The sequence below is a fragment of the Wyeomyia smithii genome, chromosome 3 (genome assembly GCF_029784165.1).
Source record: "Wyeomyia smithii strain HCP4-BCI-WySm-NY-G18 chromosome 3, ASM2978416v1, whole genome shotgun sequence".
Taxonomy (NCBI): Eukaryota; Metazoa; Arthropoda; class Insecta; order Diptera; family Culicidae; genus Wyeomyia; species Wyeomyia smithii.
The window spans coordinates 150,143,173-150,166,926 of NC_073696.1; the positions used below are offsets into that span (position 1 = coordinate 150,143,173).

Genomic DNA, 23,754 nt, shown 5'->3' on the forward strand with positions numbered 1-23,754 from the left:
CGCGCTCTCAAATTTAGCAGCCCGATAACAGCGCTGCTAAAAGTTTATGCTGGATGAAACGTCAAACTGAAACGATAGCAACGACCGGTGTGAAAACGGGTGAGTGAGCAAAATAGCCGCGCTGTACACAGCCGTCATAACAACTCAAATGGTACCGCACTGTTAAGGATGCCCTCAGAGCAAGCCCACCAGTGGCTCAATTGCAGTTTCTAAAGCTAGTTTGGCAACTCCCACCATAACGCGGCAACCGCACCGGTCGTTGCTATGTTGGTTTGGGAAATAGCAAGTTATTAACATTGGCAACGCGATAGCAACGTGCCGCATCGTTGCTATTTGATGAATAATGTCAAACTGTTGTTTGTTTTGTTGTGCTCGATAGTAAATGTTCGTAACAATATTATGAAAATAATGAGTGTTTCGAACATAATTGGTCGGCCCCGGAAGACGAAACGCTTTGCCTTGGTTAAACATCGGTTAAACGTCGTAGGACGCAAGTATCGGCGTGAACCAATTTGTTTTAATTTCGATTGAGCTGAAATTTTACACAGGGTGTTTTTTCGGGCGGGTAAACATTTATAGTTTTTTTTTTGAAATTCGAGATTTAGGTTGGCACTCTAATCTACACGAGGCATAAAGCTCAAGTCCTCACAAGATTGGTCAACCATGTCATTATTTCAATAAACCTGGAAGGTTTGAGCGAATTGCTCGGGAGTATTACCGACTATTGCTGCTGACTCTTTTGAAGGCATGTTAGTCTCAGTTTCCCGTTGTGTTCGGTTGTTGAATAAAAAACCGTCGGAAATGGTCATCGGTATAGACCGGTGTTCCCGAAAAAAAACATTGTCAAAACGCTGGATGGCAAACTTCCTCAGCATAGCGGTCAATATTTTACCGTTTTCCAGGCTGCGAGCCACCCCGAATCTTTCTAAAAATTCTTTTCATACTCGCATATAAAAAGATTTGTTTCACGAAATCATTTTCTTCGTCACTAGAATCAACCAAATACTCGAGAACAACTTCCGCGTTCTACATTTAAATTTTGTTTGGCTGCAAATTTGAAAATATTAATAGCAAATTGTAGGAATCGAGACAGCACAAAGTACAAAATACAATTAATGCCACTTCGCCAATTTTGAGTATAATAGTTATTGAAGGCAACGTTGCGAAACGTTCCACGGTCTACCGCAATTACTCTAATTAAACATTCCAGGATAAAAAAAATCCATGCACGCACAAACGAAGAAACCTGCCACAGAATTGTGTTATCGATAATTTGGGAGAACGCAAAAAAAGTTAAAACAGAGTTGCAGGAAATAAAGGGGATATTTTATGAACCAGAAAGAACGTAGATCATTCCGGAAACGATTGACGGACAGATAAATTGGTTATTACTAGATGCGCAGAATTTTGGAAAATACGACACACACGAACATTTTGCTAATGCTAGCTAGTGACGGTCTTTAGAAATTACCAACTTCCGGCGTTGAAAAGAAATAGATGAATTGGTAATCCCCAATAGCAACGACCGGTGCGAACATCGGTTGCTATCCAAAATAGCAACGGTCAGCGTTGGGAAAATAGCAACTCAAATGGCAACTCACCGGTGCGCTTGCTCTTAGTGGTCAATGATTCGATAAAATCGATAGTTTTCTATCTCTTATCGATATTATTGCAATAAGAAGCGTTGCCGTTTTTTAATGTAGAAATTTTGAGCAGTCGTAATTTGTACATAATTGACAATTTTGTTCAATCCCAGTTTATGTTTGCGATAAATTTGTTTGTTTTAGTGTTGCTATGAAAAAAAAATACACAAACCTCACAAAAACAGTGTTGTATCGTTGCAAAAACAGCGACTCTACTATTTGTGAGAACTTTCATGCGTCTGGCAGCTTTGACTATAATCCATCACTAAAGTGGTTCAAGTCGCAAGTTGCAGAAAGATGTCGTTCACGCTCATTATTTGTTACTCTAACGTGAGTTAGATATGACCCATTTTAGAAAAAAGTGGAGGTACCCTAATTTGAGTACTTTTACGGTTACTCACTTCTGAGTAAGGGCGTCATACGTCAAAAACTGATTAGAATCTACTCTGTTTATGTAAACCAGGAATTAACGAATATGAGTACAAGTTACCCAGTTTGCCTAAATTTGGAAACTTGATGATTTCTGGCTTTGTAAATCTTACTCAATAAATAAAATAAATTCAGAACAATCAAAATCATAGATTTATTTTTCATCGAAACATTATAAAAGTTTTAAATCATTCACGTGTCTTTATATAATGCGGCAACCAACCGGTTCACAGTTGCCCGTGAACTGTGGCTCATGTTTTTGTACAGTATCATCATCCGTCACCAAACACTGCGAAGGATTTAAATTGTATCGATTGCATGTATTGGGCACTGTACATCGATACAAATGTTTCCGTTCATTATCACGAATCAAAGCCCGACTTAAAACGGCATCGCAGGACACACAACATGCGGTTGTTCATTTTGAAGAGATGTTTTTTATGTTTTCAAATCCTCTGCAATAATAATGTTGGGCTGAAATTGTTATGGAATATTGTTACATGTTGTTTGTAATGTAATTGATTAGGAAATTATTGATTTGATGAAAGATCAAATACTTACTGCTAGCAAACGAATATAAAGCGACACCAATTGTTCTTCGGAAACAGATAATATCGCTGTTGAAAACTTTTGACATATACATATACTCAGGGGTGAGTAAACATCATGGATAATAACTCAAAACTGAGTAAACATGGTAATTATGAAAATTTGGGTAAATGTTACTCAATTATCCAGTACCCGATAACTCACTTTTTGACATTTTGCATAAGAATACCAAACTGAGTAGATCCTAATCAAATTAGAGTTAAAATAAAGCAGCGTGTTAGCATTCCAAACGAGTAAGAGCAAGCGCACCGGTGAGTTGCCATTTGAGTTGCTAATTTCACAACGCTGGCCGTTGCTATTTTGGATAGCTACCGATTTTCGCACCGGTCGTTGCTAATGGGGATTACCAATTCCACTATTTCTTTTTCACACCGGCAGTTGCCAATTTCTGAAGACCGTCACTAGCCAGCGTTGGCAAAATGTTTGTTTGTGATGTATTTCGCATATTTTTTGCGTATCTAGTAATAACCAACCTATCCGTCAGTCAATCTTTTCCGGAATGATCTACGTTCTTTCTGCTTCATAAAATGTTCCCTCCATTTCACGCAACTTTGTTTTAACTTTGTTTCCGTTCTCCCAATATCGATAACATAATTCTTTTGCAGGTTTTTTTACTTGTGCGTACATCCTTACATGTTTATTTAAAGTAATTTCGTAAAAGTGGGCACGTCCCGCAACGTTTGCTTAAACGACTATTCTACTGAAAGCTGGCGAACTTTCATTAGTTGTATTCTGTATTCTATGATGTCTTGGTTCCCACAGTTTGCTATTAATATTTGAAAATTTGCCACCAAAAAAAGAAACTTGAATATAGAACGCGGAAATTGTTTTCGAGTATTTGGTTGATTCTAGTGATGAAGAAAGTGATTTCGCCAAACAAATTTCCTTATACGCGATTGAGAAAAGGGTTTTTGGAAAGATTCGGGGCGGCTCTCAGCCTAGTAAATAGCCAAACATTGACCGCCATACGGAGGAAGGTGCCATCCAGCGTTTTAACAATATTTTCATGGGAAACACCGGTCAATACAGATGACCATTTCCAACGCCGCTTTCGAACGCATCTCAGGTTGTTTTTGAAGATTGAAACAGCGGTAAAGGAGAAATAAGGTTTTTTATACAACGACCGAACTAAACGGGAAAATAGTTGGTAATACTCCCGAGCAGATTTGCTTAAACCTTCCAGGTATATTGAATAATATTGGCCAATATTGTGAGGATTTGCGCTTTCCGCATCGTGTAGGTTGCACACCAAAATGCCAACCAAAATAGTCATCTCAATAAAAAACCTATACAAAATGTTTACCTGCCCGAAAAAACACCCTGTGCAAAAATTCAGCTCAATCGGAAACAAAATTGAGTAGTAGTTCACGCCGACACTTGCGTTCTACGACGTGTTTAACAAGCGAGGCAAAACATCTCGTCTTCCGTGGCCGACCAATTGAGTCCGCATTCGAAACACTCATCATCTTCGTAATATTATTACGAACATTCACTATCGGGCACAAAAAAACAACAGTTTGACATTTCATCAAATAGCAACGATTCGGCTCTGGCATCACTGATTTGCCGGCAACGATTCGGCTCGTTGCTATCGCGTTGCCAAATTTAATAACTTGCTATAGAGATAAGTGACTTTTCACCTGCGCACACTAGTAAACGTGTAAACCTGTGTAAATTTGCTTTTGTTTCTTCCAACCTGTAAATCATCGCATCTCGTTGCTTCGACTTTTATCACTTTTTCACCATTTTTGGTCGATTATATTCAGCGCTTTCTTCCGAATTCTGATCACGAATGAGAAAATTTATTCAGAAACAAGTTTAATACATATAATGAGTGTTCAACTGAATTTTTGTCCAGCTGCTAAAAACATAGCATTGCAAACAAAATAGCTATTTATAAATATTTTCCCCAACTAGTGGCACTGACACAATCGTACGTAAAAAGGTCTATAGACCTTTTTACGTACGAATGTATTAGTCAGAGCCGGATTTAAGGGGGGGCCCAGGGGGCCCGGGCCCCGGGCCCCACATTTTTGGGGCCCCCACAAAACGAGAAAAAGTTCTTTTCGCTATCAAAAATGAGATTCAATCAAAAGTTCAATTTACAGCAAGAAAATTTAAACAGATCATTCCAATCTGAAACTTTGCTTCAATGTTATTTTTTCGCGAGCGCCAATATCACAATTAGGGTAGGGACCGGCTTAAGCAGTAGTGCCTATTTTAATCAGTCGAAGAAAACAGGCCTCAAACTCCTGCATTTTGATCAATATCGACAATTTCAATGATGGAAACGAAAACTTTGATTGTCTAGCTGTCTTACGAATAAAAGAAATACCGTTAATCACAAAGCCATCTCTGAACAATTGCAATTGAAATAAATCGACCTATATTGAAGCCATTCAGGAGCCACTTCGTGTGCTGAAAAAAAAAACGCCTGGAAAACAGATGGAAACTGCTAAAAATAGGTTCGGGGGATTGGTAACTCTGATTGATGATTGTTAAAGTTTGCTAACTTAGTTTAACAATCTGAAAACAAGTTCTGACAGAGAAAACGATAGAGAACAGATTGATATACTACTGTTCGAGTTTCACCCAATACATTTCGAGTATTTCGTCTGAATACACAGGTGGTTCCTAAAGCTGCTTAGAATATGTTCCCTACCCTACATCCATAAGAGTTCACCTTCGATTCTCTTGGAATGACACATATTAACACATCGTTTGAATCGAGCCAGCGCGCATGGGAGGTTAAGCGGAGAAAGAACATAATCTAGAAGTTTTTTTAATGCATTGCTGTTGATTCCAAATAAAAATAAGTTTACTTGTCCGTGCGCAGATAGTTTTTTCCTAGTTTCTGTAGATTATTGCCAGGGTCGCCTTATATTTGAGCAGTCTTTTTCAAATCGTGTGCAAATTTTTACCTGTGGATCACAATTTTTCAAATTGCGGTAGAATTTTTTTAGATATCAAGAAAAAATTTTCAGATTTCAGATCTGGCTGTAAACAGTAAGCAAGCACCACATTTATTATTACATTTGTTCAAAATGTGCGATCGCCACAAAACCCCGCGTGTATATCAAAGTGGAGCTCAAAAAAAAAAAAAGATTACACGAAGAAAAAAATCATAAACTCGTTAGTGCGTTCAAAAATCATTTTATTTGAGCCTAATACCCCGTTCAAACTACACTGCATATTACCTGATATCGGGCCATTCGTGCTGTCGAGGCCATAGCACCATGTCATATCCATATCACCTGATATTCCATACAATCGAGCTGTCATTGGAAATCACCTCGGCAACTAGTATCGCGGATATCATGTTCGAAAACCAATAAAAACCAGATTTGCCGCAGTTGGCAACACGGCCAAAAGACATTTGACGCAACCCTACAAATTTCGAAATTCGCGTTGCATGCGAAATAGATAGAAGGAAACATTTTTACTCTTGTCATCCCGCACATTTTGACAATTGCTTATAAGAGTTCGCGTTGGTGCGAGCCAACTAGCTGAAATCTCTATCGTAATTACATTGCTCTTGTTGTCTTGTTTTTGTCTTGATCTGTTTTTGTTTTCTTCTCTTTTCAATTACTAAAGTAAATGTCAAACCATATCATCTGACTGTAGAGTGAACACCCGAAGTGATATCCGATATCATCTGGCGTTATCAGGTGATATGCGGCGCAGTCTAAACAAGGCGTAACTGGAGAAAGGTCTTTTTCGAAGATGAAGATGATTGAAAATAGGTTGCGTACGACTATGAACTTAGCATTGTTGAGTTGAGAGTTCGTTATTCTGGAAGAGTTGAATGTTGATTATTTAATTAATAAATTCTTTGAAAAAAAATCTAACAAATTTTTGGTAACTTTTGAATACAATTTAATCGTACGATAAAAAACGGTTTTGTTTTTTTTCGGGGCCCCCACTGTAAACTGGGCCCCGGGCCTCCGCAATCGTAAATCCGGCTCTGGTATTAGTGCACCTAGTTGAGGAAAGTATTTACAAATCGCCTTTTTGTTTGCTATGCTATGTTTTTGGCAGCTGGACAAATATTCAGTTGAATACTTATTATAAGCTCTAAACTCGTTTCTGAATGAATTTTCAATTCGTGATCATGAATCGGGGGAAGCTGCTGAACATTATCGACCAAAAATGGTAAAAAGTGATAAAAAGTCGGAGCAACGAGATGCGATGATTTACACTTTGGAGGAAACAAAAGCAACTTTACATGAGTTTACACGTTCATTAGTGTGCGTAGGTGAAAAGTCACTTATCTCTATTACCCGAGGTGGGGATTGCTATTTCCCAAACCAACATAGCAACGCCCGGTGCGGTTGCCGCGTTATGGTGGGAGTTGCCAAACTAGCTTTAGAAACTTCAATTGAGCCACGGGTGGGCTTGCTCTAAGAATTTGAAATCTTACCCTCGATTTCTGGAGTTTTTTGTTCTAGCTTGGATATCTGTTATCTGTGGTAACACCATTTACACGTTAATATATCTTCATGTAAGAACTGCACTGTGGTCGAGAAAAATCATAGTTTTCAAGTTGTTTACTGAACAAATGACGCCATATTGCATTTAGATTTTGAATACGGGATACTCATCAAACGTCAGACCCCTGGTATTCGGCCCTTAAGTTCAAAGCCTGTATTACACTCTTTGACCAAGCGTCAAATATTTGGCACTTTTTGACAGATAAAAATTTGGTCAAAGATAATTGTTTGTCACTCTCCAATTTTAACATGGGGCAAACACGGGCAAACAACAACCATGATGTCAAATAAATTTGACCATTATGTCAGAAGGTCAAATATTTGACCATTAGACAAAGAGTGTACTACAGGCTTAAGAGAAACTCACAATATTGTCGCTGCAGCACTACTCTGCAATTCGCTGGTGAGTCCAGCGACCCAAAGATTTCCAGCGATGTCATTTTGTTTGATTATTTCTCGCACAGTACAATGCAGTTTTAATGTTCTTTGATTAAATTGACATAGTTTTGCGACTAGAATACATTCAAAACTATTAGAAAATATTACAGTGGCACATTTCGGGACATTTTATGTTGAATCAATTGTTGTCGTTGAATTCGCTGGAAAATCCCTGTCAGACGAGCGACTCGCCGCTTCCGATTTTTCTCTGCGTTCACAATACCATCTTCGAATAATCACTCAAATTCATTTTTACATTGTTTTCATTAGATAACAGGTACATGCTTATACATATGTAGTGTTTGTACTTTAAAAAAATTTTAGTATATATTTTCAAATTATGATAAAAAATCGAAATGTGGCAACCCTGTATGTGGCCATTTGCAAATCAGTCTCTACAGAAAGAAGGTTACACAGTGTTTAGTGTTATGATTATGAGCGGGATATGAATGTGTTTTGATAATAAATTTTTTTTCTAGAATGTGTCGCTCCAACTAAGATTTGTTTAACCCAGGTTAAAAAAAGTTAAAGAAAAATCAGTTTAAAACGTGGAGTGAACTTAATAATGAAATTGAATTTAGTTCTCTTGTAAAACGACCAGATCAGAAAGCTGATAATATATATATATATATATATATATATATATATATATATATATATATATATATATATATATAAGGAAATACTATATGGTATGTGGTAGAATCAGTTAAACAATATATTTGATCATGTCCAACAATTCCAAAAGCTAACATTATTCCTAATTCAGGTACATGCAAAATAAATACTTATGCATTTACATATATTATAAGGTTTATCACACGATATCGGACCACTTCCACAGCAATTCTCTTCACAAGATTTTTAAGTAGTCAAATGCAAAACATTCCGAAGTACACTAAGGTCGCTTTTTACGCGGATTCCGAAATTTACACGTTTGTTTACGTGGATTCCGGATGTGGATAGTTTGTTACATTATTTGGCCGAATAAGCCGAATAGTGGCCAATGATTATCAGAAAATAATAGGGGTCTTCACATCGAGCTCGTATACGAATACCCAGCCGTAAACTGTGTATCTTCCATTACTCGTCAATGGAGGTGAGTATTTTTACGGCTGGGTATTTGTTTACGAGCTCGACATGAATACCCATAATGGGTATTCATGTCGCGCTCGTAAACAAATACCCAGCCGTAAAAATACTCACCTCTATTGACGAGTAATGGAAGATACACAGTTTACGGCTGGGTATTCGTATACGAGCTCGATGTGAAGACCCCTATAATATAAGAGCGCAGTGCATAAAGTTTTATGAACGGGAGTAAACGAGAACTGAGGATGTGACTCAGGTCCAGAGAGGAATATACCTCATTCAGACGGAACATGAACCGCAATCTCCACGCAATGGCTCATGTCCCGTTTTGATGAGGTATATTTTTTCCGAGCCAAAGTCACATCTTCACGGCCGGTACCCGCATAACTGTCCCATACTGATTTTTGTCACTTTTGAGTTATCATCGGAAATCGACTTAATTGTTATCATATTTTCCTAAAAAAATTTAAAATTCATACTTTTGTATAGAAAAACATGGAAAAAATACCAAGTTGTGTTTGTCTCATATTGAAAGTACCCGCATTACAGTCTCACTGCATAGTGATACAACATATAATCTTGCTCCAGATTAGTGTATATCGGATAACTTTAGGCATATGGAAGTATGTCAATCAATTAACTAGACTAATGTTATTTTTCTGTAGTACAATCTACGTTGCCGGTGATACTGCCGGTTGCTGGTTGAATGTATATGGGATGGGACAAAATATGCGAGTACTTTCGATATGTACCCGCATATTTTGTCCCATACTGTTTTTTTCTCAGGTTATATAACGTAAAGCCAATTCCACGCATGGTTTTTTGTTCTCAACGTTAAACTTGTGGTGCCATGAAACTGTTCTGGTCATTGGATTTTGGATGTAATAGCTGGAAATCAGAAAATTCACGGATAGTATCAAATCGCCGTTTTCTCAACGTGTTGTTTTTCCTTATGGGACAGTCATCCGGGTACCGCCAGTTCAGTTCTCATTCATTTTTCTTATTTCATAGAATTGCATGCACTGCATACTTTGCAAAAGCACTTAAAATGTAGTTGTAACACAAAATTTGCAATAATGTTCACGAACCATAATCCTCAAAAACCATTATTTTTAATTGACAAGTCAAATAAAAACAAAAGTAGGTGCGCCTTGGATCAGCGTGCTCCATTCAATATGCGCAACATTAATTATTTCTTGTGCAATAGCTCAACCATTTTCGGATTTTCAATAAAAGCGAAAATATCAATTTAAACTTCTACAATAACCATGTGGTTATTTTGTTATCATACGATCAACGATGTGTTCAGCCGAATATTCGTCTCACCGAATAATGAAAAATACCGCAAGGTATACTGCCGCTTATAGCAAGTCCGTCCCATTTGCTTTTTGGTGCTGACGAGAAAACATGAATTGAAAATCGTAATGCTTTAGGTGAAATTTTGCACTTAAGTGCTTTTTCAATCGAGACCATCAACAGAATTAGTAATGCAATGACAATCTAACATCATAAAACTTGCATAAACATTGAAATTTGATTAAAATTTGTTAAAAATCATAAGCTAGGACTTACATGCGATAACTTTTAAGGTACGTAGCCAGAAGTCAGTCAAGTCAGTCCCGTAGCCAGCTACGTCCGGTGATGAAAAACAAACTGCTGCAAATCGATGGCGGTGCTATAGCTTGCGTTTGGAATGAATCCATCGCTGGTCAATTCATAAATGACCTTCTCTCGTGCTTCATTAAACAAGTTTTTGGTCGAGAAGCATAACACAATGTACCAACTGCGCCTCTCAAAATAAAATAAAATTTTGTTTTTACATTTGATACTACTGATAAATTCAAAATCACACGTTCGTGATAACGGACAGCTTCCACGTAGCAGTGGAAGCAAATATGAAAGAACACCTATAGCTTAGGAAAATGTTTGCTCCGTTAAAAAAACAGCTAAGTCGCGTACCGAAGTATTTGGTATAACTGACAAATTCTTCAAAACGAAATTCACGACAATAATTAAACAATTCTCTACCACATCTTTACATAAAATACGAAATCTCTCTCTCTCTCGCTCTCTCACCCTCTCTCTCTCACCCTCTCTCTCCCCCCCTCTCTCTCTCTCCCCCCCCCCTCTCTCTCTCATTCTCGTTCCCTACATCCACCTTCATGCTGAATCTACTCTTCATTCAAATACAGTCGACGTTCGATTACTGCAACATGTTTACATTGCAGTTTTCGAATGCCGTTCGATAACTGCAACACTTTTTTTTTTATTCTCGCTTATTTTCCGTCGGTCTAGTTCCGCCACTGTTGTGGCCAATCACCGACGCCCAGGGAGGCGACTCCACACCCAGGACCCTAACTCACGACCCGTTTATTAACGGACCGGCGCCAACGGCTTTACTTCCTCATGCGATGGAAGGCGTGATCCCAGAGATTTTTCGCCTCAGAAAATCTCCCGGTGTCGGCTAGGATTGAATCTAGACCAGTTGGGTTGGTTGTGAGTGGATCACGCCACCTCACAACCATCGACACCTATATCGGCGGTGGGATTCGAACCCAGGCGTCGAGCGTGGTTGGCGGAGACGTTACCAACCACACTAGGCCCCCGCTCATAACTGCAACACTTAAGACACATGCCAAAATTTAGAGGGTAGTCCGTCACTATCATTTTTATTTTCAATGATGTCGATATGTATTTTTTTAAATGGAATAGTGGAAAAAATAGCAGAAAACTAAAATAGGCGAGCTTTTCGATCAATCAGTTTGATATTCATGTTTCCGCATTATAGTTTATTGCGTTTTAGTAACTACTTTACATAACCAATATGTAGGCGACGATTAGGTTCATCAGTACAATAGACTATTTCACGAGACATTTCTGAACTCAATTCATGAATGAAATTTTGACAGAAAGCTCGAAACCGCTGACGTTACGCGAGTAAAAGCAACATCAATATAAGCGACACCTGTCAGTTGGTAAAATGGTCTATTTAACGCTAGGTCACAAAATATTGTTCGTGATCTACTATGCACTGCCAAACAATGCACCAGGGATATTTTTTTCTCTTATAATAATTACGGAACGTGAACCACATAACATGGTGATTTTGCTTCATTGATTAACAGTGGAGATCTATAATCTCCCACCTAGAATGAAGAGACAAGTAAACGAAATCAAAAAAAAAATCGAGAGAAATGAAAGATTCCCTTTGAAATGTTTCTAGAGATTCAACAATTTTCATTTTCGAATGCAGATCTGTCCCTTCAATGTCAAATATGATTTTGACATCATATTTGACGGATTGCGGTCCGATAACTGCAAAGTTGTTGGAGTTTTCGGTCTTGCAGTTAAAAAGCGTTGCAGTTAAAAGTCTGGCAGTTATCGAACGGCGACTGTATATGGAATAAATACATATCATTGAGTTTAGCTGGTTTCCGAACTGCCCTTCTTTGGCGATCATTTGAAGGTGCCATTTCAGGCTTTCCTGTCGTTTTATTTTCTTGCAGGGCTAGTAGCGAGTCACTTTTTAGTGACTTTGTCACTATTTTGAGCCTAGTCACTAAAAAGTCACCATTTACGCTAAAAGTCACTAAAGTCACTATTTTACGACAAAATGGTCACTAAAGTCACTTTTTTAGCTTTAAATATATTTATTTAACTATTGTTGTATTGCAACATACTTTAGAAAGCTTGCTTCTCATTTCCAGAATATTTGGACAGTTCGGTTTGTAAGGCATTTTTGGTAACTTTTCCATCATAGAAGTTTCATGCCAGGCAATGTTTTCAAATTTCTCATCGAAGTGAACAGTGCAGAATAGTTACGAACGAATTGTCTAAGAGCTGCAACGGAATGTAAAGGTTTATTCTACAAGCTCCTCGCGTCTTAAACCAGTGTTGTGCGTGAAATTACGTTTGTAGTTTGATTTGCTTGTCTCAAATCAACTGTTCCTCCTGGTTGAAGTGGATTCAAAAATTTCGAGCTTATATTGTGCTTAGTCGTGTTGAGGTCTCAATTCGTAGGATTTTGCTTTCAATCATCCGAACCTACCGGTGTTTACCAGATACCATTTCGAAATTCCATAATGATAACCCGTTCTACGCATATTTGTCCCATGCTTCAGATCAAACAAACGAGTGTTGAGTGGGACGAATTTGATTAGAAAATGTCAAGTGGGTTAAATATGCGTGGAAAATCATTGATGTGACAAACAGGCTTAGTATTGTTTTTGCAGATTTTCGGAACGAACAATGCTATTTTTAAAATATTTTGAAAAACCCCTCCCTTATAGCGAATTTCTTTATTCCACCAGCTCACCTCGTTTTGACCTGGAAGCGCACTAACTGCTGTCAAAACCCTTCTTTATTCGCTCCATTTCGACCCAGTTTTGACCTGCCGTGCTGCCCGAAGCGCACTGTAAAATTTATCAGCTTCAACCCACCACTGCACGTGCTAAGTTCGTAAACAATTATCTGGCATCTCTTTCTTACTTGCATCTTAAATGGCGATGCTGTTTCATTATTCCTCGGCAGTTTTGCCCGCACACAGAGTAATAAAGAAATTCGCTATTAGTTAGCTTAACCAACTTCAAACGCTTTTCGAAGCTGTCATAGGCGGCACGGATTCCCAGATTTTCTGGATAACCGCTTTAACCGTTTTACAAGTTGGAGATTTAGTAAAAAAAGTTTATTGAGTTGAGATCAGGTGAACTTAACGGCAATTTATTTCTATTCAAAAAGTCCCTCGAATTGTCCCTATATCAACCTCGAGTCATGTTCGCAGTATGCGCTGATGCACCGTCTTGCTAGAACATATAGTAATTAGCTCTGAAGAGTTTTCGAAGACACGGGGTAACGTTTTTTTCCAAAACTACCGTTTTATAATAAGCAGCATAAAATTCGGCGTCTTTGTAAATGAAAATCGGAGGAAGTTTATTCGCTTGCAAATTGCTCCCGAGACCATCACAAAAGCTGTACTCTGCAATAGAGGAACACTCCTTTATTTAATGACCCAGTAAAAGTATACACCTCTAGGTATACTTTATTGTTAATTGTAAATATCATTCACAATACTGGCAGCACGGTATGCTGGCGAAAAGTACACGGAAAACAAAATCTACCCAACCGGAGTGTACAAACTACCTGAAATGATGTAAACCTTATACAACCTACGTGTTGGGTAGTTTTGCAATGCTATTGCTGAGTCATTTCAACTTAATTTACTTTGAACATGCTTTTACTCAATAATGGTGTTTTGACAAAAAGTCAATAATGAGTAGTTTAAACCCAATATTGGATGAAAAATCAAACTGGTTTAAAATTCATAACCCGATTAAAATTGCATTGTGAGAATGGAGCTAGTAATGGAGGCACTTAAAGGGGAAATTAATAAAGGCAGTTACACCAAATTAGAAGGTACGTGAGTAGGTTTTGAGATAGATTTAATAGATTATTATATAATATTGATTCAATCGAATGAAATTAACTGAAACCTACCCAAGGCATAGTTTAAAAGATTGAACTAAACGTTGGGTATTTTTTACGTATTATTACTCTTAGTGCTATATACCTTCTATTGAATTAATATACAACTACTCAAAATTGGCTTCTGCACGGAACGACGCCGTTGAGTGAAATCGACATGAAAATGGGTACTTTTCGTTTTCCGTGTAAATAAAGATTGCTGACCAGGGATACCAAATGTGCAGATTTGTCTGCAAAACGCAGATTTTTGGAGTCCGTGTGCAGATTTTTAGTGATTTGCAGATATTTGCAGTTTTCCACGCTTTCTGCAGATTTTTGTCAGAGTCTCCCTATATTTGCGCAGATTTTCTTAAAATGTGTGCAGATTTTTACAGACTTTTGCCCGCGTGAGCGAAATTTTTTCGGATCACGGATCAGAGATGCCAGATGTTTTTGAAAAATGTCTGCAACTGCTTCGAATAAAGTCTGGAGAAGTGAGAAAAACAAGAAGAAAAAGTTTGACAATAGAAGTATGATGATGTAAATATAGACGAAATTTTGTTGTATTGTTTTATATGTTGTTTGTAGTCTAATTTTCATTGTTGTGCTTTTTGTTGATTAAAAATAAAATCAAATAAATAAATTTTCCTGGTTGCACTGAATTTTGCGTAAGGCAAACGAAAATAATGTTCAACCGGGGATATGTTTCATACCAAAGAAGAAGAGAAAGAAGCCACTTGGCCACTCTTCTCTTAGGGTTCAGCAAGCTCACTTTTAGATCAAACTTACAAACGTTGAGACTAGTGACCGCGAACGAAAAGAAACGTCCTGTTAAGCCATTTCGGATAACTCGTTTTACTTTAGAACTCTGAAATGTTGTCTCTTGCTGCTGCCCACATTCGATTGTTTTGTGTAACCAGTAACACTTCAGGCCAAATAGTTTCTCATTAGAAACAATGAACTCGCGAACAGCGAGTTGTGAAAGTATCATTTTCACTCTATCGACCCTCCCTTTTTAAAAGAATCGGCCAAAATATTGTGGACCTATTCATTAGTTATACTCAAATGGGTGGGAATTACAAACTGAACGTTATTATTTCGCCGGACACGCTTCTTCATAACAGTCACAATTTTACGACATGCGGCATCCTTGCAGATCGTGGCCGACAGAATTTTCAACGATCCCCCAAAGAGAATGTTTCCTTGTATTTTTCGATGGTTTAATAAACGAAATCTCGCCTAGCTTCACATGATTTGAGATGTTTGAATATTGTGTGCAGTCACTGACCAAAAATCGTTTTACTACGACTTTCCGGATTTGTTACATCGCACATCAAGAACTAAATACAACTGACAGACCACCAACACACCAATGCGTATTCGAGAGTGCATACATTCGTTCACGTACTTTCATCAATACTTATAACTCGAAAAGTTGTATTCGAATATATTGAACAAGCTGTTATTACAACCATTTCAATGTGAAATTATGATACAGATTTTAGTTATTTTCTATGAGAACAAATCATTGCACATCCTATGTTCTAAAGACATAAATTTCAGATAAAATTTAATTCATTTATGGTTCAACAATAAATTTCAAAATCCTCTTTTGTATATTTTTGGTCACTATTTGGTCACTATTTTAATGAAAAAAGTCACTAAAATCACTATTATTTTGCTCCAAGTTCGCTACTAGCCTTGTTCTTGGAAAAAGTCACAAACTTTAGCGTTAGTTAATCTCCCTTAAGAATTACAAACATCCGGTGATGATACACTAGGATCTCCTAGTACCTTGTCCTCAAAAGAAGTATTATCGACTTCGTCATCGCGACAGTTTGCGCCTGGTACCTTTTTGACATCCTGTACGTTACGCGATAGCTGTGCTCCGTTCTAGTCACTACCCTCGCTCCCTCTCGAGTGAGTACAGTGAATCTCTCTTTCAAAAATGATGGGTCGGTCTTAGTTCGTTGATTGATTGCTACTACGACTTTATCACCAACTTTAACGTTACTTTCCATTGCTCCTATGTGCTGGTCGGCGAACTTTTTGCTAGTTAGTTTAGAGAAACCGTCGTTCTCTCGAACAGCATGTCTATCCAAGGTCCTCTTGTGTTCCCACAAACTAGGAAATGTCCCTCGGTAACGCCATCCGACGAGTAGTTCGGAAGGTGTGACGCCTAACCGCGAGTGATGTTTACGAGTGTTATGTGTATGTACGTACTCTTCGACCGCGTCGCTCCAACTTTTTTTTTTCCTCCAACGCCGCTGATACTGATTTTATTACACCTTGGTAATCGAGAGACAACGATTGCCCCGTTTGACTGGGCACTAAGCGGAATTGATTTCAAACTCTTCACCCCTTTTGCCTCCCAATAGTCTACAAATTCACTTTCCTGAAACGGGGGCCCATTGTCGCTCTGGAGGGCTAAAGGAAGACCCCATACAGAAAAAAAAAATTGCAAAGAGCGGCATTCGTAGTTTTGGCATCCGTATGTTTTACCGCTACAGCGTGCAAATATCTCGAATATGTGTCTACGCACATAAGAAAATGTCCGGAACCACAACCTTGGATGGATAGGAGAACTATTTGTAGTATCTCCCAAGGACCTTTCGGGAGTTGACGGCTAATTAGGGTATTGGTGGATTCCTTTGAGAAATAGCTAGGCTTTTTTTTTTGTTCACAACATTTATTTGACACGGCACAATACAAATAAATAGCTAGGCATGTCTGGCATTTCAAAACAAATTCTTCGGCTTTTTTAGCCATGTTTGGCCACCAGAATTACTCACGGAGAATCCTTTTAGTTGCACCGCAACCCGAATGGGCTGTTTGTAGCGCCCTCTGTCGTAGGTTTTGGGGAAGCACTATCAGGTCCTCTTTGAACACCAACGAATCCAGCAATTTTAGATTTTTAGCCTGGGATTCATACCGACTAGAGATGGTTTGAAAATGTCGGGTTTTGACCTGAAAACTCGAAACCCGACTATATAAAACAAGTATTTTTATAAGACAATGATGTCAAATTTCAAGCAACAGTAAAAATCGCTAACATTCCAATACCATTCGAAGTTTAAAGCTTCAGGGCAGCCTCAAATTGGTACAAAAAATCAACCCCCAAAAAAATCTCGGGTTCGGGTTTCAGAGTTTCGGGTTCGGGATCCACACAAATAAAATTTTCGGGTTCGGGTCGGGTTCATGTTTGATCAAAGAAAAAAATTTGGGGTTCGGGTCGGGCTCGGGTTTCAACCAAAAAAAACACAACATGTGTTTATCATTGTCTTCATCAAATGGCTCGTCCATTTGTGATCTGTTGATCAACCGAGACAAAGCAACTGCAACATTGAGCCTGCCAGGAATTCTTTCAATCTGGCTAAGCCTCTGCACGGGTTATAGATCTCCTACTCGTTCTATGTAGGCCCCCAAAAATGTACTCATTACTGCTTACTAGTCAAGTAATAACAAAAGCGTTCGACACCCCACACAATCGCAAGAGCTTCTTTTTGGGTTTGTGGATATCGTTGTTCGCCAAGTGTAAGCGCTTTCGATGCACACGCAATTATTCGTGGAGCTCCCTATAAATTGCGTCGACATACAATTCCGTCCTGTCCCTATGATCGAAGTATCCTAGCTTAACAATTACCTTCAACGCTTCGTTTTTCAGGTACTTGAATTCCTGCTCTTCTTTTCTTGTCCAGTAAAAAACATCCGATCGAGTGAGCATTCTGAGTGCTCTGTTAACGATAGAGCGCTCAATGTACGACAGACACGACAGTGACGTGGGACTAAATACTGTAATTACTGTAATTACAGACACAATAAATTCGATTGTTCAGTGATTTACGTATATTAATTCTCGTCCTCCCTTCATTTAAAATATCTAACAATGTTGAAATGTAAAAAAAGATTCTGAATAGATCTTAGTAAATGGACAAAAAAATTATGAGCACCCGCCGGCTCTTACTTTTCTATCGATTAGTATTTTCAGGAATTTACTCGTTCGATATTATGTCGATCACGATTATTTGGTGAATATCGAAGATAAAAAATAAATAAAAATAACTTATAACCGTTGCAAAAATGTTCAATTCTTGTTGAGTAAGTTATGGTTTTTATGGTAATCATATTCATGAGATTAACTCTCAATCACCATCAGTAGCAGCATTGCAGTTTTGATTGCACGCTGCAATGCACACTGGGCCAGAAATGGAATCTAGCGGAACGAAATTAATAGCGCTCTTAGGGTTTGACCAATCGGTTTCCGATCTTCAACAAAGTTTCTTGGTATAGTTAGGGCGTCATTTTGAATGTTTGAATTGGTTCGGAATTCAGCCGCAAAGGTGGCGTTGCGATGCTAACTTCTTTCCTTTACACGCTAGAGCTTTGCGGTATTCGACAAAGTTGTAGATCTCTAAATTCCATGAAACTTTACAGAATATACAAAATTTCTAACTCTTCAAGTTTCAGAGATCTACGAGTTTTTATAAATTTTGTCTGAATTTCACGTTTTGTTGTGATAATTTTATGAATTCACTTGAAATACTTTCTTACAATTTTTTCTCGATAGAAATTGAATAATTACGTCGTTTTCTTCCGAGTACAGAAGTGTCTGAAGTACTTAAGTGAAAATAATACACAAAGTTTGAAAAAATACATAATTTTGTGCAGTAGATATCTCAGCGGGTAGCACCCTGGGCTTGGTGGTTAGCCTATAGGGCGCGTACTCCCGGGTGGCGGATGGGAGTGGGAGATGAAGAGAGTTGGCCATCTATTACTTTTCCTTTTTCCTATTATGACTTCTCTTGGCTATCTTTTATGTGGGAGAATTTTTCTACTTATTAAAATATGCTTTTATTTTACAAAACGCTAGTTTTGAAGAATGGATCTCACACGTGGACCAAACCACCGTTTTGTTGTTTTTGTTTTTCGCTTTTTTTCTTTTTCTTCTCTTGTTTTTTCTTTCTATATTGTCTTTCTTTTTTTCTACTGTTCCTTAAAAATAAATCGTAGGTTAGATTCGGTGTTGGCGCGGCTTTAAATTTTGAATTTTCAATGGCAAACGATGCTAAATACGATTAAATTTCATCTCACAAAGACCCGTTTCAAAATTCACAAAAAAATCCAGAGTTTTAAGGATATGTGCCTTTATAGCTCAAATTTAAAATATTCTAAAAAGACCACAAAATGAGATTACAACTCGTATAACTTGCTCATTATCGACCTGAACAGGTTCAACTAAAACAGGAAGTCTTAAAATTTAAAGTTTTCACGGAAATGAAAAAAGATTTCAAAAACGGTTTACTCGAAACTGTGAGTTTTGAGTTGTTGAGTCCATAAAAATATACAAAATATATTTTGTTGATTTCATACTGACATTATTGAAGTCTTTCTATATGCAGGGAATACCGCGTAAAAACACATAAATTCCGAAATCCGCGTAAAAAGGCGTAGAAAAACGGCGTAAGAGGAGACATTAGGCCTCTGTCATGCTGGATGCTGACCCGGGCGGTCGGTCGGGATTCTTGCCGCGGGTAAATAAACAGCCATAGGTAGAGCTGTTCATTGGCCTACGGCAGGAGTTTCGCCCGATCGCTCGCGTTGGCGTTCGGCCTGGCAGAGGCCTTAGTGTACCATTATTTATTATATCCTTTTTTCTCTTTTCTCTTCTTCTATACAATAATGAGTCAGACATTAATATTATTATTATTGTTATTTTAATATCATTATTATTTTTATCAAATTTTTTAAATGCATTACAAGTGCATCCCAACCAATGTCTTATTATGTATAGCTAGTGATTTACTCGAAATGAGATAGTGGAAGTGCTTGAGGGTTGCACGATATCATGCTCAATTACTGTTGCGTTTGCAACGAATAGAAAGCGAGTTCCGAAAATTTATAACTGATTTATTATTGTCGAGTTAAAGTTTCCTGTAAATGAACAGGATGAAGTATGTGATCTAATATATAAGTTTTTATATCACTCACGTTTTGTGGCTTTTGTGCTCGCTTAACCCGAATTACAATATGTCGATTGAATTAATTTTCCTACAAAGAGTTTACAGCTAAATTTAATTTAGGTAGAATTTCAGTTTACCTTACTTTTGAATTAATTATTAACAACTAAGATTAGGTACATTTATATATTTAACCACTATGGACAAAGTAGGTATGTAGCGATAAATTTCGCACGTGCGCACTGGTCGGCGATCTCCAAGTAAAAGGGAGTTTTATACTTTGGAGTAGATCTCCTTCTTACTTCAGCATCCGATGACAGATCTGCGTTATCTGTCGCGGTCGGCATGTCGACTTGAAGGTGTGCTCACTGACGAGGGGCGTTCGCAACAGTCCCCCTCAGTAGTTGGACCCTGGTCCGGCTTACTTATGTTTGGCCCGATGTCAAGCACCGCCAGTTTCACCGCAGGTCTTTCGTAAATCCCAGCCGCGGTTTGAACCGTTGCTGAGCGCACTTGGCCATCTTTCGACATCTTCACTGCGACAATCCTTCCTTTCGGCCAGCAGTTCCTCGGGAAGTTGGGGTCGACGACGATGACAATATCTCCAACAGCAATAGGTTTTACCGCGCTAAACCACTTTCCCCGGCGTGTAATTATGGGAGTATACTCGTGCACCCAGCGCTTCCAAAAATAGTTTGCCAGTATTTGCGATGTTTTCCACGAGTGCTGCAAAGCCAAACCGCTATCGTCGTACGGCACCAAAGGTTTAGAACCGTTCGATGATCCAACCAAAAAATGGTTCGGTGTTAGAGCGGGAGACGATTCACCGTCAACGGGAACATGCGTCAAGGGTCTGCTATTCACGATGTTTTCGATTTCTGCCATAAGGTTCCTAAGGACTTCGTCGGATAGCAAGCGTTTCGGTTTAATTTCTTCTAGGATCTTTTTAACCGTCTGTATCATCCTCTCCCATATGCCTCTCATATGCGGGGATGCCGGGGGGTTGAAGATCCATGAAGTAGACGTCGTAGTGAACTCACGAACAACTTTGTCGCTGTCGACTTGATCCAAAGCTGTTTTGAGCTCCTTCGACGCTCCCACCAAATTGGTACCTCGATTGCTTATTATTTTCAGTGGTGTTCCTCGTCTAGAAAAACAGTTACGGAGAGCCATTATGCACGAATCTGTGGAGAGGGTATGGGCTATCTCGATGTAAATTCCCCGTGTCGTTAAGCAAGTAACCAGTACACCGTAACGCTTCTCAGTACGTCGCCCAATGACGACTTGGTACGGGCCGAAAAAGTCTACCCATATGTAAGAAAACGGCCTAACAAAGGCCGCTAACCGCTCTTTCGATAGGTTTGCCATTTTGTGAGGGTCAGGTTTAGCACGACGGATTTTACAACGGATACACTCTCTACGAACTCTATCGCATTCCACACGCACTCTTGGAATTTCGAATTTCCTCCGAGCCTCATTTACGAGTGTTTCATTGCATTGATGGTGATACCTCTCATGGAGATCTTGAAGCACTAGTTTTGTAAGAGGATGACGTCTCGGTAGCACAATCGGAAATTGTGTTTTCTCGTCAGCAAAATCACAAATATCAATGCGGCCTTGTATACGCATTACTCCAGCGTCGTCGAGAAACGGGCTAAGTTTTCGTAAGTAGCTGGTTTTCGGAAAATTTAGCTTACCCGCAGAAAGCAAAGACATTTCCTCTTGGTAGCATTCCCATTGAGCGCGCTTATATAGAAAATTACTCGCTGCAAGCAGTTCTTGGCTTGTTAGCGGTCCTCGCAGCAAGAACTCACCTTTCCGTTTTCGTTTGATATTGGCAGGGAAACGTTGCGTCAGAGCGGTAAGTCGTTGTAACGGCCCCAATCGGAGTAGTTCTGTGGACACAAGATTCCTCCGGGCACCTGGACGTGATGATGCAGCACGCTTGGTTTGAGCTCTTCGTTTGTGTCTTCTTTGATCGATGCCTCTGGCCATTCCGATCTCGGTTTCGATAAGAAAGGAGGTCCCGCAAACCATCGGCAGTTAATATCAAAGCTTGGTAGCCCATCCCATTTCGTGCCTTCATCGGCAACATTTAGTTTCCCACGAATCCATTTCCATTCTTCGACATCTGTGATTTCTAGAATCTCCCCAACGCGAAAGGCAACGAACTGGGAATATTTTCGGTGATCTGACTTTAGCCAGCACATTACGTCACGAGCATCTGTCCAAAAAAACCTCCTATCAATCTTAACCGTATGTCCATCCATAACGGTTTTTGCTAAACGGGCACCAATTTTCGCCGCTTCGAGTTCAAGCCGAGGGATGGATACAAATTTAATAGGTGCTACTCTGCATTTCGAACCGACTAACGAACAACAAATTTTATCTCCCTCAACGAACCGCAAATAACAAACTGCTGCGTAACCGAGTTCGCTGGCATCCACAAACGTATGCAACTCGATTGTACGTTGCTCATTAACCGAAGGAGATACATGGTAGCAACGAGGAATTCGCACGGATTCAACCTTCACCAAAAGCTGCAGCCAATTCCGCCACTTTACTAACTGTTTGTCGCCAATCTCGTCATCCCATGAAGTTCCCGCCCTCCATATTTCCTGGAACAGCAGTTTCAGATAAATCATGTAGTGTGCTATCAGCCCGAGGGGGTCGTAGACTGACATTAGCACGCGCAGTACATCGCGTTTGGTGGGGTTTTTGCTAGCAGACAAAATGTTTCGATTACGCTCAGTGGAGAGCTTGAAGCGAAATGTATCCGTCCTAGTGTCCCACCACATTCCGAGGACTTTTTCAAGTACCGTTTCATCGTTTATACTCAGGCTTTTCTCGGCCTTTCCAGTTTCACCCAGTGCTTGCATGACGGATGTTGAATTTGAGATCCAGTTTCTCATTGTGAAGCCGCCCTGTAGGTGGATGTACTGGATATCCTTCGCTAGCTTTATTGCCTCTTCTTCTGTGTCGACGCTGACTAACATATCGTCAACGTAATGACCGTTCTTAATGACTTCAACTGCTTTGGGAAGGCGTTCTGCAAAACGTGCCGCATTCTCGTTGATTATAAATTGGGCGCAGCTCGGTGAGCATTTGGCGCCAAACGTCATTACCGTTACCACGTATTCGGCAGGCATACCCTCCTCATCGCACCAGATAATTCGCTGGCAGTGTTGATCTCGTTCATTCATCGCTACACGTAAAAACATCTCAGCGATATCTCCAGACACTGCAATCGGTCGCTCCCGAAATCTGTACAATACAATCGGTAATGCTGTTAGAAGATCGGGCCCTTTCATGAGGACGGCATTGAGTGAGACTCCTGCCACAGCTGCCGCCGCATCCCAGACGATCCTGACCTTATTCGGCTTGTTCGGATTGAACACGGGAAAAATTGGCAAGTACCATATGCGATCCCTAGACTGTTGCAGTTCCATTTGTGAAAGCTTGCGAACGTAGCCTTTTTGAATATATTCGCCCATTTTTGCTTTGAGTGTGTCAGCTAAGCTTGAATCGCGTCCCATCCTCTGCATCAAACATTTATGGCGGCGTAGTGCCATCGGTCTGCTGTCAGGAAGTCGAATATCGTCGAATTTCCACAGTAGCCCTGTTCGATACCTTCCA

The 23,754-nt window shown here is 39.3% G+C and overlaps 1 protein-coding gene across 7 annotated transcripts in view; it reads left to right on the forward strand.

Annotated features, from left to right (window-relative positions):
• Positions 1-7,859: 7,859 nt before the first annotated feature.
• Positions 7,860-23,754, forward strand: part of LOC129727094 (uncharacterized) — a 358,152-nt gene continuing 342,257 nt past the window's right edge. Inside the window, exons 1-3 of one of the 7 annotated variants that reach the window (XM_055684561.1) lie at positions 7,860-8,017; positions 8,089-8,225; positions 8,266-8,301. The gene's annotated coding sequence lies outside the window, so the exon portion shown is untranslated. Of the gene's footprint in view, positions 8,018-8,038; positions 8,226-8,261; positions 8,302-8,356; positions 8,379-23,754 lie in introns of those variants that run through there. The other 6 variants (XM_055684547.1, XM_055684548.1, XM_055684546.1 and 3 more) reach the window with 6 other exon arrangements.